At 39.0% G+C, this 12,675-nt stretch overlaps 1 protein-coding gene across 3 annotated transcripts in view; it reads left to right on the top strand.

The window, feature by feature from the left end:
- The first annotated feature begins 8 nt into the window (after positions 1-8).
- Positions 9-12,675, top strand: part of PKIG (cAMP-dependent protein kinase inhibitor gamma) — a 94,679-nt gene continuing 82,012 nt past the window's right edge. For 2 of the 3 annotated variants that reach the window (XM_003757723.4, XM_023494562.2), the window contains exon 1: positions 6,358-6,643. The gene's annotated coding sequence lies outside the window, so the exon portion shown is untranslated. Of the gene's footprint in view, positions 85-6,357; positions 6,644-12,675 lie in introns of those variants that run through there. The other variant, XM_031951564.1, reaches the window with a different exon arrangement.

Raw genomic sequence — 12,675 nt, 5'->3', positions numbered from 1 at the left:
TCCCGACGCGCATCCTACGTCACCGCGTCGTGCCGCCTACCTCTGCCCCCTCCCAAATGTCAAGACCGGAGGGCCGCCCATTGGGTGAGGAGGAGGCGGGGCTGAAGGGACTGTCGGGGGGCCCTGCGGTCGGGGAAGGGAGATGCTAGAGATGGAGCCGTAGCGGTCGGAGCTGTCTGCGGGAGGGTTGTGTCGGAGGGAGCTGGAGTTCCAGGATCGCGGCCTCTGCTCGGGGGCCCCAGAGGGCCAGTTACCCCGGGGAACCAAGGGCAGGTGGTGGTTAGCCCTCGGAGGAGCGTCCGCGCTTGTTCTCGGCCCCCTTGGCTCCTCTCTGCCTGCTTGTTACTGCGGAATTTCTCTAGGGCAGCTTTTTATGTTGACATGCTGGCCAGCCCTCCCCCAACATGCACACCGCCCCCCTCCCCCCAAACACCCTACTCCCGTTGAACTAATCGGTATCCACCCGGAGCTAGACGTAGGATCCCCAAACCGAGCAAAGTCTGTCGACATAATGCTGACTGAGCAATATCCTCCCTTGTGGGTTGGTCAGTTAACAGCAAGCTAGAGGAATTCATTGTATTTCAACCAGCGTTTTTTAATGGCTGGAGCTGAGAAGAGAGTTCTGCATCAGAGTCCGAGGCTCTGGTTTGAAATGTCGCTTTGGAAATTTAGTCTAGCGAAGATGTGACTTTCTGCAAGTAATAGTTTGCTGTGGTTTCCGTTCTCCCCATCTTCCACCCAAAAGCAACTGTTGACTTTATCCCCCGCTATTCATAGTCATAGAAGTTAGAGCTGGAAAGGGTCTTAAAAATCTGGTTCCTGTCTAGCCAGGTGTCGACGTGAATAGAGCACCAGTCCTGAAGTCAGGAGGACCTGAGTTCAAATTTGACCTCAAACACTTAACACTTCCTAGCTGTGTGACCCGTGGGCGAGTTACTTAATCCCAATTGCCTCAGCAAAAAAATGAAATAAAAATAAAAATCTGGTTCCAAGCCCCTGATTTTACAGACAACCCTCCCCCCCAAAAAAAAAAAATTTTGAGGCATACAGATTATTTAAACTGGAAGTGATGAAGCTAAAAATTCAAGCCTAGCTCTTTTAAGTACAAATTCAAGGTTCTTTCTCTGCTCCCAAGTTCTCTGAGAAGTTGCCTTCTCTGAGAAGGGAGTATAAAAACATATAGTGAAGGCAAATTGCTATTTGTCCTTTGTTTTTGTAAAGCTATTTTATTTTATTTTATTTTTTGGTATGGCAATTGTGGTTAAATGACTTGCCCAGGGTCACACAACTAAGTGTTAGGTGTCTGAAGTCATATTTGAACTCAGGCCCTCCTAACTACAGGCTAAGTCCTCTATCCATTGTGCCATCTAGCTCCCCCACATTTGTCCTTTTTTTTCAAAGAAGACCAATGACATCACCAAGTGATGTCTTTCCTTGTTCATGAATTGGGTTTAAGTGATGCAGAGTTACACAAGATTCATAGTCTCACTAAGTCTTAATTGGTTCATAATACCTGCTTTAGCAGCCTTCATTGCCATTGAAATAAATCCTTCTCATTCACCCATTCTGCTGGGAGGAAGTCTTCACATGCTTGGGAAGAACATTCCCCTAACTTACTAACAAGTTTTGAGGCTTTCTGGTTATCCTCAACCTGCTTTAGCCTGTTGAGATGATTTTTTACCAGGGTGTCTGCTGCACATACTACAGTTTCTTGGAGTCACAGGTGAGAGTGCAAATAATAAATCTCTAGAAGTAATTCATGGGTATACAAATTCACACTATTCAAATTTATAATTATATAAAGTATAATAATAGGTTCAGCCTAATGGAAATATAAAATACAACTTTGAATTTGAATAATGTGACCACTTCAAGGGATTATTAGAAGAAATGTGATGCTAACTAGAGCAGGATAGGAAGGTTAAAGAGCTAGTTTAGATAAGATATACAAAAGGGATGGTAGGAATGAGCAAAAGAATTTATAAATGATGTGACATAAGTTTTGTAAGACCAGTAGGAAGTCAACAGGCAAGTGGGTTGGGGAGAGAGGCTTTGAGAACTGACTGATTGAATGAATGAATGACTGAGACTGACTGGCAATGAATGAAAAACACATTAAATATTTACTAAATGCCAAGTACTATAAGCAAATTGGGCTATAAAAACAAAAATAAGTCTGGACACTAATAGAGGTGTGGTCCCCAGTGAAGGGTATTTTGGTTGATGAGTAAAATCTTTAGAGAGTAAATTGACTCCCCTATTTTAGAAGTAATAGTAAAGTTGAATATTTGATTATCATATCAGAATTGTAAAGGAGTAGAGAAAAGATGGTTGTTTGTCCTTCATTCTCAAAAATGATTATAAATCATCAGTGAGGTGATGCCATGACAGACAAGTGGATTTAAGTGAGAGAAGGTTTTACATAGAGCTGTGCAAAATCACCATCTACACTTTCTCCTCCTGGAGACATCTGGATCCAATAAATAGATATAGATCAAGACTCCTAGAGAATGCCCCTGAATGCAGGAGGAAACCTTGGCCTTTTTAAACTAAGCTCTTTAACACATCTCAATTTCAGGCAACCACCCATTCAGTGATTAAGGCTAGGTGAAAAAGAAATGAGGCAAAGAATGGTCTCTTTTACTTAGTCAAAAAACTGACTATTAATGGTTAATGGAACTAGGACAGAAGAAAATACTACCTGCAGGTGAGGGAATAACATTGATAGGGGTCAACATCTTATCTTGCACTGGTAAAAAATTGTTAGAGAGTAAAGTTTGGTTAAGATCATCTCTGAAATAGTGGGTTTCTGGAAGCAGTCATCCTTTAGAACAATGAGATTCTTGGGGCAGGAGATAAAGACGTTAATCCGTACATCATCAGGGAAAGATTTCTAGATTTGAATTAGACAACTAGTGAAAGATCTAGGGAGAAAAGAAGAGAAAAGTAAAGCAAAGAGACTGCACAGTCAACACCATGGCCCCATCAAATTTGACAGTGGTGGGTGAGATGGTTCCCTGCTGCTAAAGGTTAAAAAAATATGTATGGTAGAATAGAATGAGCTCTGGCCTGAGGGAGTCAGGAGTTCTGGGCTTTAGTTTCAGTTTGCCATGAGAATAGTGGTGGGCATAGAATCAGAAGATCTGGGTTCAAATATTTAAAAGTTATAATTAGAGCTAACTAATATTTGTATATCACTTTGAGGTCTGAATTTAGTACCAGAGAAATGAGGCAGAGATTGGTTTAAGTGGAGAGTTTAATAAGCTACTTGAATATGTTACAAAGCACATGGTTCAGAGAAACTGAGGCACAGAGCTTATTTAGTATTTTAACTAACTAGATTTGCAAGTAGGATACAGAAGCTGAAGCTCAAATAGCAGTTAGCCTAACATCTTGTAGCTGTTGTTGTCTTTTTGGCAAACATTTAATAGGTGAGAGAAGGGAGACAGGAGCAAATTTGGCACTAACAAGATGGGAATCCTCAGACCAAAAGACAAGGGAGGCAAGATCACTTATGTAGTATTGAAGAGGTTAGGGTTCCTGGCAGTCAGGGAGTTAAATGATGAGGTTAGTGGCAGGTTTGGGGGTCAAGGAACCAAATGGAGAGGTTTGGCTCTCCTACACCCCCTTGGGATTCAGCACATGGGTAGGGAGTTTTGGGAACCCCATTTCTGGCAGCACAGAGATTCTTCATAAAGGAATTTATGAATCCGAAAAAGCTAGACTGAAAAAAGAGGTTCATTATTGGCAGAGAAATCCTGACAGAGAGGCATAAAGTCTCTTTAGGGAAATAGGTGAGGGAGATAAAAAGAGGGTAGCTCTGGAAGAGAATATTATTCTAGCGGGCAGAGATTTCATTGGCATAGCATGGCATAGCATAGCATGGCATGGCATGTTAGGACTTCTGCAAGGAGTTGTACCAAGTTGGCTCTTTTCATAAGCCTTGGCTACAAGCTGGGGGTTGTTCTTGATAGGGATGGATACAACTTGAGGTGAATTGAATAGAAGATCTTCAATTGAATAAGTTTGGAATTCTTTAGCTCAGGACTCAACCTTTTACTTAGATAAACTTAGATAAACCACTTTATCTGATTCCATGGGGCAGTCTCTCACTGAGGCAGGGTTGAAAAGATTTTCTCCTTCAAGGAGCTTCAAATGCTTTACTTCATGGCTCATTCCCAGTCAGAGAGAGAGAGAGAGAGAGAAAGAGAAAGAGTTTTGGGGGCTCCTCTCGTCAAATTTATCTCCTTGTTCCTGGTTTTTTGCTAAATTCTTTTGGAACTTAGTCTACTTTAAATGGTGTTACAATTATAATAGACTTTTCTGTTTGACGTGGAAATGGGTCTGAGCCAGCAAATTCTTTTGAGATACCTTGTGACATTGGTCTGGAACCTCAAACTTTTGGGGTCTCCTTTGAACCCCAACATGATTATTATTATCCCATTTTGCAGATGAAGAAACTTTGTGTTTTCCAGGGTCACACAGCTAGTAAATGTTTGAGGTTACATTTGAATTCAGGTCTTCCTGACATGAGGTCAAATACCTCATGAGTAAAAATTGCTATAGACTTGTTAGGTATTGTTTCCTCTGATTCTCAAAACTTTTTGAGAAAAGTCTGTTTATTATTCCTCATCCACTCAGGTTTCTGATATATCCCTGGTTTCCTTTAAATCCCTATTAAAATCCTCTCTTCTATAGGAAGCTTCCCAATCCCTCTTGATTCCAGGGCATGTAATGCTGAAGAAACTGAGGCAAGATAGAGATTAGAGAGTTTTTAATATATTATTAATTGGAGAGCATAATTGACTGGACAGGACTTTCATCTCAAAGTATCCTGTGACGAACGGGAGAATCCCAGGTCTTTTTATATCCTTTTCCAACAAAGAAAGGAAAACAGTGGGAAACTTCTTTATAGAACCATTTGGTTCTGTCAGAATGGGGGGAGGCTATAAATTCTTACTAAAAGCCAGAGTCAGGATGTTTGAATAAACAGAAGTAAAGGTGTCAATGAGGTATCCAGGATAGTCTTTTGGAATATTTTAGAGGGGGTAGTGTCATAAATTCTTGAGGGCAGAAGGAGTTAGGAGCCAGGAAGTCTGATCTCCCCCTCATCTTGAGCCTCACATTGACAATTTATAACCTTAGAGCAAATGGTCCTCAGTCTTAATGGACGAGGGTGGGGGTAGGGGTGGGGGTGGAGGTGGGGGTGGGGGTGGTGTGGTTGGGTTTACAACTAAGGGGATTGAGGCAGAACAGTTAAAGAAACTGAAGTAGATACAATTCAGAGAAACTCGGGACAATAAGGGAAACTAGTGCAGGGAAACTGAGGTAGAACAGTTCAAAGAGACTGTGGTTTAACAGGCATTTTCTTTATTAGCTCCTATATATCCTACACTTAGCTTGCTTTGTATATATTTGTATGTTGTCTCTGCCTTCCTCTCCTCCCAGTAGATTTTAAGCCCCCAGGGGACAGAAACTGTCTCTTTGTATCCCCATCTCTTAGCACACTCCCAGTAGATTTTAAGCTTCCAGGGGACAGAAACTGTCTCTTTGTATCCCCATCTCTTAGCACAGTGACTGCCACATAGTAGCTGCTTAAAAATGTTTTCTGGAGTCAGAGGGAGTTTAAGTGACTTGCCATGAGTCACATACTTGACAAATATCTGAAGCAAGATTCAAATTCAGGTCTTTATCATTCCAAGTTCAATACCGGTGTTGCCACCTACATAACTCAATTTTCCTTGCTGAGCCTGTTTTTATCTTTTAAATAAGGACACTGGACAAGTTGACTTCTAACGTTCCACAGCCTATGTATGACCAAAGGTTTAGATTTTCACTCTTTTCAACCTCCCCTTCCCCATCCCTAAGAGGATAAACAGTACCCTAAAGACGTCTTTTTAAAAATATTACTATTATTAGTTTATTATTAATGACATTAATAAATAAAAAGATGTTTCTTAATAACATATATATGTATGTATATATAATAATGCCAATGACATTATCTATTGATGATTGGGGAGAAGGAACCCCACCCATTCCTGCCTAACCTCTTCAGTCGTACTCATCCCTCATCAATATTAGGGCTATTGATTATTGATAGCATTGTATTATTATTCATTGCTGTTTCTCCTTTTTACTTCACTGTTCCAGCTTTTCCTTAATCCCTTCCTAAATCCACCCACGTCCGGAAGCCTGTGGAAGGCAGACACTGCCCAGTTTAACGTTCCTTAGTCCCACTCTCCCAAGGTGCAAAGAAAGCGCTGAAGAAGGGGGCGGACACCGCTTGCCATGTCTCATCCCGGCCACCGTAACGCCAGCTCCTCCGAGCCTGAGGAACCATCCCACCCCCCGCCCAGTTGCCCGGGCAACGGACTTTGCCGCCGCCGCGGTCCGTGCCACTCTGCTGACGGTTCCCCGGCCCCCGGGCGGCGCTGTGAGACGGAGTCGGAGGAGGCCCCACAGCTGCCCGGCGCCTGGGAAGCACGAGGGTGGGAGTCGGTCTGAGGATCTGCCGGAGAGGCGACCCCCATAGACCCGAGTGCTTTCTCCCCGCTGGTCAGACTGAGCCCGGGTAGTCTGATTGCGGGGGCTTAGGTTGAGCGGAGTGAGAACGAAAGAGATCTCAAAGCCCCTTCTTTAGGTAAGGGATACTTGGAGGGTCAGCCTGGAGGCGGAGTGGGAGGTGGGCTGGGAACCGAGGAGGGGTATCGGGAGCCGCTGTAATTAGCCTCGCTGGAAAACCAGCGGAGGGGTGGGATTGTCTTGGCTCAGTTTCTCTACTGCCCTTTGACCTTCTATCTCTGTTTAATTTGCATGCACTCTTTGGGGGTCTCCAGAAGAAGGTGACTGGCCGATGGTGGGGTGGGATAAGGGGGCACAGTTAAGGATCATAGAAGGGGCCTTCAGTCAATCACTAGCATTTATTAAGCGCCGATCATGTTTCAGGCACCGGGCTCTGGGCGCCGGGGATACAGAGATAGGCAAAACCCTAATGTCGAAAGATCTGTGTCTTTTACAGGTGGGAAAAGTGAAGCCCACAGAGAGGGAGAAGCCTCCTAGAGATTGAGCGACAGATGGAGGCGGGAGTTAGGAGCAGACCCTGGGATTCTAGTGGAGGAAGGGCGGTCAGACAGGCGCACCTAGTTTGGAATTTCTATCCATTGTTTTATTTTAAAAATATGTTTGTATAAGTGAATATCGCTCACAAATCTCATTTTTATTTGGCCCTAAGGTTTACGAAGCTCTTCCCTTACAATAGTGCTGTGAAAGAGGGAGTACATGGATATTTACTCCCATTTTATTACCTTAGGAAACTTCAAGGTCCTAAGTGGGAATGTGTCAAGTTACTGTTACTTAGACAAATCCAAGGTTGGTTACTAGTCTGACTCCATTCAGGGATTCCGAATCTACTCTGCTTTGGCCCAGAAATATCTTACAATAAAAAGTCTTTTGCCCAGTATACATTCGAACATATTTTTGGCATTTGAGGAAAAAAGTTTCCTGGTTTGCGCAATTAACTCCTTAGATGGTGAGGTTAAGCAAAATGCCTTGTTTATTCCTGAAATGTTCCAATTAATTGAAGCTTTATTCTGGAATAAACACTTGCGGTTTCCAAATTGAGAATTTTGCTTGTTCTGAGTACAATTTGCCAATGTCAGGAATGCTGATTCTTGGTGGCCCCCAACGTGGCCTCGCCCAACTAATTTTTTTTTTTCTTACTGGAAGAGTTGGGAACCAAAGAAGGGAAATTCCATGTGAAACAAGCAAACAAAATTTGAACAGCTCAAAATAAATTGAGAAGCAGATTTCAACTGTTTTGAAAGTGTTGAAGAGAGATTAGTGCCTAACTGAAGTCTTCTCCCAGAGGTAACTAAGAAAGTTAATCATATTTGGAAAAGAGCTTTGGAGACAACTTAGGGAGATATAAAAGCACTTTGTCTAGAAATAAATCCTCCTTTCTTTGCATGTAGGGCATACTTAGTAATAATAGAACAATATCTGTTGGATTTTTATATTATGGGATCCCTAGAAGTATTCCCTAGTGTGAATGGAAAAGTAGTGACAACTTGCTAGAATGGAATTGCCGGGTAATTGTGGTTTCCTGGAAAGGGCACTGGAGTTGGAATCAGAGTTAGATATCTGGCTAGAGTTTTAACTATGACATTTAGTAGCAATGTGATTTTTTGGGGGCAAGTCCCTTTTCCCAGCTTCCATCTTCTCATCTTTAAAATGGAGATAAATATTTGTCTTTCCTATCTCATAGTATTGTTATGAACAAGGCATTTTATAAATTCTTAAGTGTTAGAGAAATGTGAATTATCATGTGATTTTTGTGTCCATTTTAATCTTTCACACATATTTCACACCTTTCCTGGTGCCCAAATTGGTGCTCTTGAGTGTTTGATAAATCTTTGTTGAATTGGTTGGATTTAATTTAATCTTTTGGTGAACCAGCAATTAGCTATAGCTCAGTGATTTTTTTAAAATTTTATTTTTAATTACTCTTTCTCTTTCTTGAACTTGGGAAGAAACCTGTCAATTATTTCATTTTACAGATGATGAAACAGAGTTCTAGGGATGGAAAGTGGAATTTTCCTTGGTTACACAGATAGCAAATTAGATGGGAATTTGAACACAGGTTCTTTGTGTTCGAGTCATTTATAGCACTTTTATAAACTTATTTTCCTCTGTATCCAGGTATTTACATAAATAATTTCTCCAAAATGACCTTTGGTCAGTGTAGTTTTTGAATCATAATTAAATTGTTGCTGGGGGATTTTTTATTTTTGACGATAGCAATTGATTCCTGTATTCTAGATTAGGTTTCATCAACTGAAAAAACATTTTAAAAGTAAGTGCATTTGAAACAAACCAAGAAGAACAAAAAGATTAGAAAATGCAGCTAAAAGTGACCTTTGAAAGTTCAGTGTTTTAAAAGCTTTATTGGAAGTTATTGCAAACATCTTTAAATTGTCAAGGCGAGACATGATAGTATTGGTAGTATCAATCTTTCAGTGATCAGAGACAACTGACCTTATTTTCTCTGTTAGCTTCTCAGGAAATTTTTGATCTCTCTTCAATTGTGGCCTCTTTATTTTCTGTCAATTTAATAGACAAACATTAAACATTTATTATGTGCAAGCTACCCCTAAGCTGTAGGTATAGAGACACCACATCATTAAAACTGATAAATCTCTTCCTCCCTGGATTCCATGATTTAAACATTCCTGGTTCTTTTAATTGACAATTCCTTTTCTTTTTCTCATCTTGCCCTTTATATCGTAGGTTTGTCGCTAAAACATTATCCTCTTTCTTTTAATTCTTTTTTTTTAATCTCTTTTGTTCCTTAAAGGGAACAAAAATATTTTTAAAAATATTCTCCTTTAGGGAGAATATTTTTCATACTAATATCAAGATTATGTGATGATCAACCATGATAGATTTAGCTCTTCTCAGCAATTCAGTAATCCAATTCCAATAAACTTGAGATGGAAAATGCTATCTGCATCCAAAGGATGAACTACAGGACTGAAGCATATTATTTTCATCTTTTTTGTTGTTGTTGTTGTTTGCGTTTTTTTCTTCTGGTTTTTTACTTTTTGTTCTGATTTTTCTTTCACAATAAGACAAATATGGACATATGTTTAAAAGGATTGTACATGCATAACATATCAGATTGCTTGTTGTCTTGGTAAGGGAGGGAGAGAGAAAAAATTCAGAACTCAAAATCTTACAAAAATAAATATTGAACACTATATAGTATTCTATGTAGAATGCTATGTAGTATTCTATATACTATTATATACTGTATACTATATTATGTACTATATACACTATTATTATAGTATTAGGAAAAATAAAATACTATTGGGGGGGGGAAGGTGTTCTCTTTGAAAGCCATATTCTAGCCATATAAACTGTCATGCCAAGTCTTAGTGATAACCTGATGAAGAAGGGGAGAAAGAGGGAGTATTAGGAAGTATTTCCTCTATAAAGACTGAAGTTATCCCTTTGCAACTAATACCTATTGTTCCTAATTCTTTCCTTTTGGATCAAGGAGGACAAGGCAGCTGTTATATTTCTTACGTCTTTTCTTCTCTTTTTGAAACATCTTCAGTTCCTTCAATTGGTCTTTATGTAGCAATATGTCAGAGCCCATCAACAACCTTTTTGCTCTCCCATGGATAGTTTTGGTTTTTAACTTTAATTTTTCTTTAAAATCTGTCACCTAGGGGCAGCTAGGTGGCGCAGTGGATAGAATACCAGCCCTGAAGTCAGGAGCACCTGAGTTCAAATGTGGCCTCAGACACTTAACATTTCTTAGCTGTGTGACCCCGGGCAAGGCACTTAACCCCAATTGCCTCAGCCAAAAAAAAAAAAAAAAAAAGAAAAAGAAAAAAAGTCTCACTAGAGCTGAGCACAATGCCTCTTTGCACTAGAATTAATTTGTATTAGCTTACCCTATTTAAAATCCATGTTTTTGTATATTTCTGTACTTTTATATAGAGAAGTCTGGGACTGTGGATTTTATTTCAGTGAAGTCTCTTAAACATTACCTCCCATGAATTTTTGGTCCTCTTTTCTGTTATTCTTTCTTAAAAATTATTAATTTGTTCTAAAAGATTTTTATTATGAATTTGACAAAAATGAACATTTCAATATCTAAAGAATTGGAAAAAGGATGTGTAAAGCTGTGGTAAGTTTCTATTCACTAAAAAAAGATTAAATTTAATAAAATAATAGCAAAATTGTCTTGCTTATCTTGTGTTCCCTTATGAACTTCTCTTTGCTCTTTTGTGGATATTTTAAAAATGTTTCATTTATCTTTTTCGTTCTTTTGTTATTTATTTCAACACTTACCACTATCCAACAATTTCTTCCCCATAAGTACCCCTCTCCCAGTTAGAAATTTCTCTTACAACAAATAAGTACAGTCAAATAAATCAAATTCATACATGAGTCCTACCTGAAAATGTGTGTCTCATATATATTTCAGCGATAAGAAGCCAGCTCTATGATCAGTCATTGAAGTAATAGGATTATAGCTTTAGAGGGGGAAAGAACTTTAGAAACAAATAGTCTCATCAAACCCTACATTCTACAAATGTACATGTTATATAAATGAAGAAACCATGTACAAATTGTACATAGTAACAGCAAGATTATGTGATGGTCAATCATAATAGACTTAGATCTTCTCAGCAATGAGGTGATCCAAGGCAATTCCAATAGACTTGGAGAGTCCAGAGAGAGAAGAACCATGGAGACTGCATGTGTATCAAAGCATAGTATTTTCACCACTCCACCTTCTATAAATTATACAGTTGAAGAAACTGAGAACCAGAAAGGTTAAGTGGCTTGCCCAAGAACACACTGAAAAGAAATGACGCTAGGTAAACTTAGTGGGTAACATCACAGACTCTTAAGATCAGGGAGATCTGAGTTCAAATCATGCCTCAGATGCTTCCTAGTGTGTGACCTTGGGCAGGTTGCTTAAACTTTTCTCAGGCTGTTTCCTCATCTGCAAAATGGGGAGAGTAATAATACGGACTTCTTTACGGGGGGTAGCTAGGTGGCCCAGTGGATAGAGCACTGGACTTGGCATCTCTCAGAGTTAAAATCTGACCTCAACCAGGGATAAGTTGTATGACCTTGAACAGGTAACCTAGCTTTTTTTGCTTCAGTTCCTTATCTGTAAAAATGGGTTGAAGAAGGAAATGGCAAACTATTTAGTATCTCTAATCAAGAAAACCCCAGAAATGGGGTCACTGAGATTTGGACAGGACTGAAATGACTGAACAGTAACAACAGACTAAGGATGGGTTTGGAATCAAATGAAAATAGTAAGTACTTTGTAAACCTTTTAAGAGCTAAATCCATGTTAGGTATCACAATTATTATTTTTATGTGTAAGAGCAAGAGATTTGTGATTAGTCACCCCATTAATCAGAGTTATTATCTTTTCAAGAATTTATCTTCCTTTAAATTGTCATAGAAGATTGTTCTTTTTCTGCTCAGGTGTGTATCACTTCATATAAGTCAAATATTGGTCATATTTGAAAATGTACATTATCCTTTCTATCTTTTGTTTGCTTAAGAACTCTTCTGTCCATAATTATGAAAGATATCTCCTTCATTTCTTTTGTAATTTATACTATGACTCTTATCCAGGTCATATACCCATTTGGAGATGATTATGCTATGTAGTATATGAAAATGCCGATATAAGTAATGTTTACCAATTTCCTTTCCAATTTTTCCAGCAATTTTTATCCAGTAATTTAGTCCTTATTCTAGAAATTTATGTCCTTGAATTTATTAAGCACTATTCTACTATGTTCATTTACTTCTGAATTTTGTATATCTTGTTCAATTGATCCAATTTACTATTTTTTAACAAATACTAAATTGTTTTGATAACCACTACTTTGATATTTGATACTACCAGTAGCAATTTTGCATGAATTTCTTTTTCTCTCACTTTCTGCTTTTTTGTGGGTAGCATATAAAAAGGCTATTGATTTTTTTCTTTATTTATTTTTAATAACAGCTCTTTATTTTTCAAAATACATGCAAAGATAGTTTTCATCATTCACTCTTGCAAAACCTTGTATTCCATATTTTTTCTCCCTCTCTCCTTATCTCTTCAGCAAGTGATACAATATAGGTTAA

This window comes from Sarcophilus harrisii, chromosome 2 (assembly GCF_902635505.1).
Source record: "Sarcophilus harrisii chromosome 2, mSarHar1.11, whole genome shotgun sequence".
In the NCBI taxonomy this organism is placed as follows: domain Eukaryota; kingdom Metazoa; phylum Chordata; class Mammalia; order Dasyuromorphia; family Dasyuridae; genus Sarcophilus; species Sarcophilus harrisii.
The sequence above is the reverse complement of the archived record's forward strand: the minus strand, read 5'-3'. Positions and strand labels throughout refer to the sequence as shown.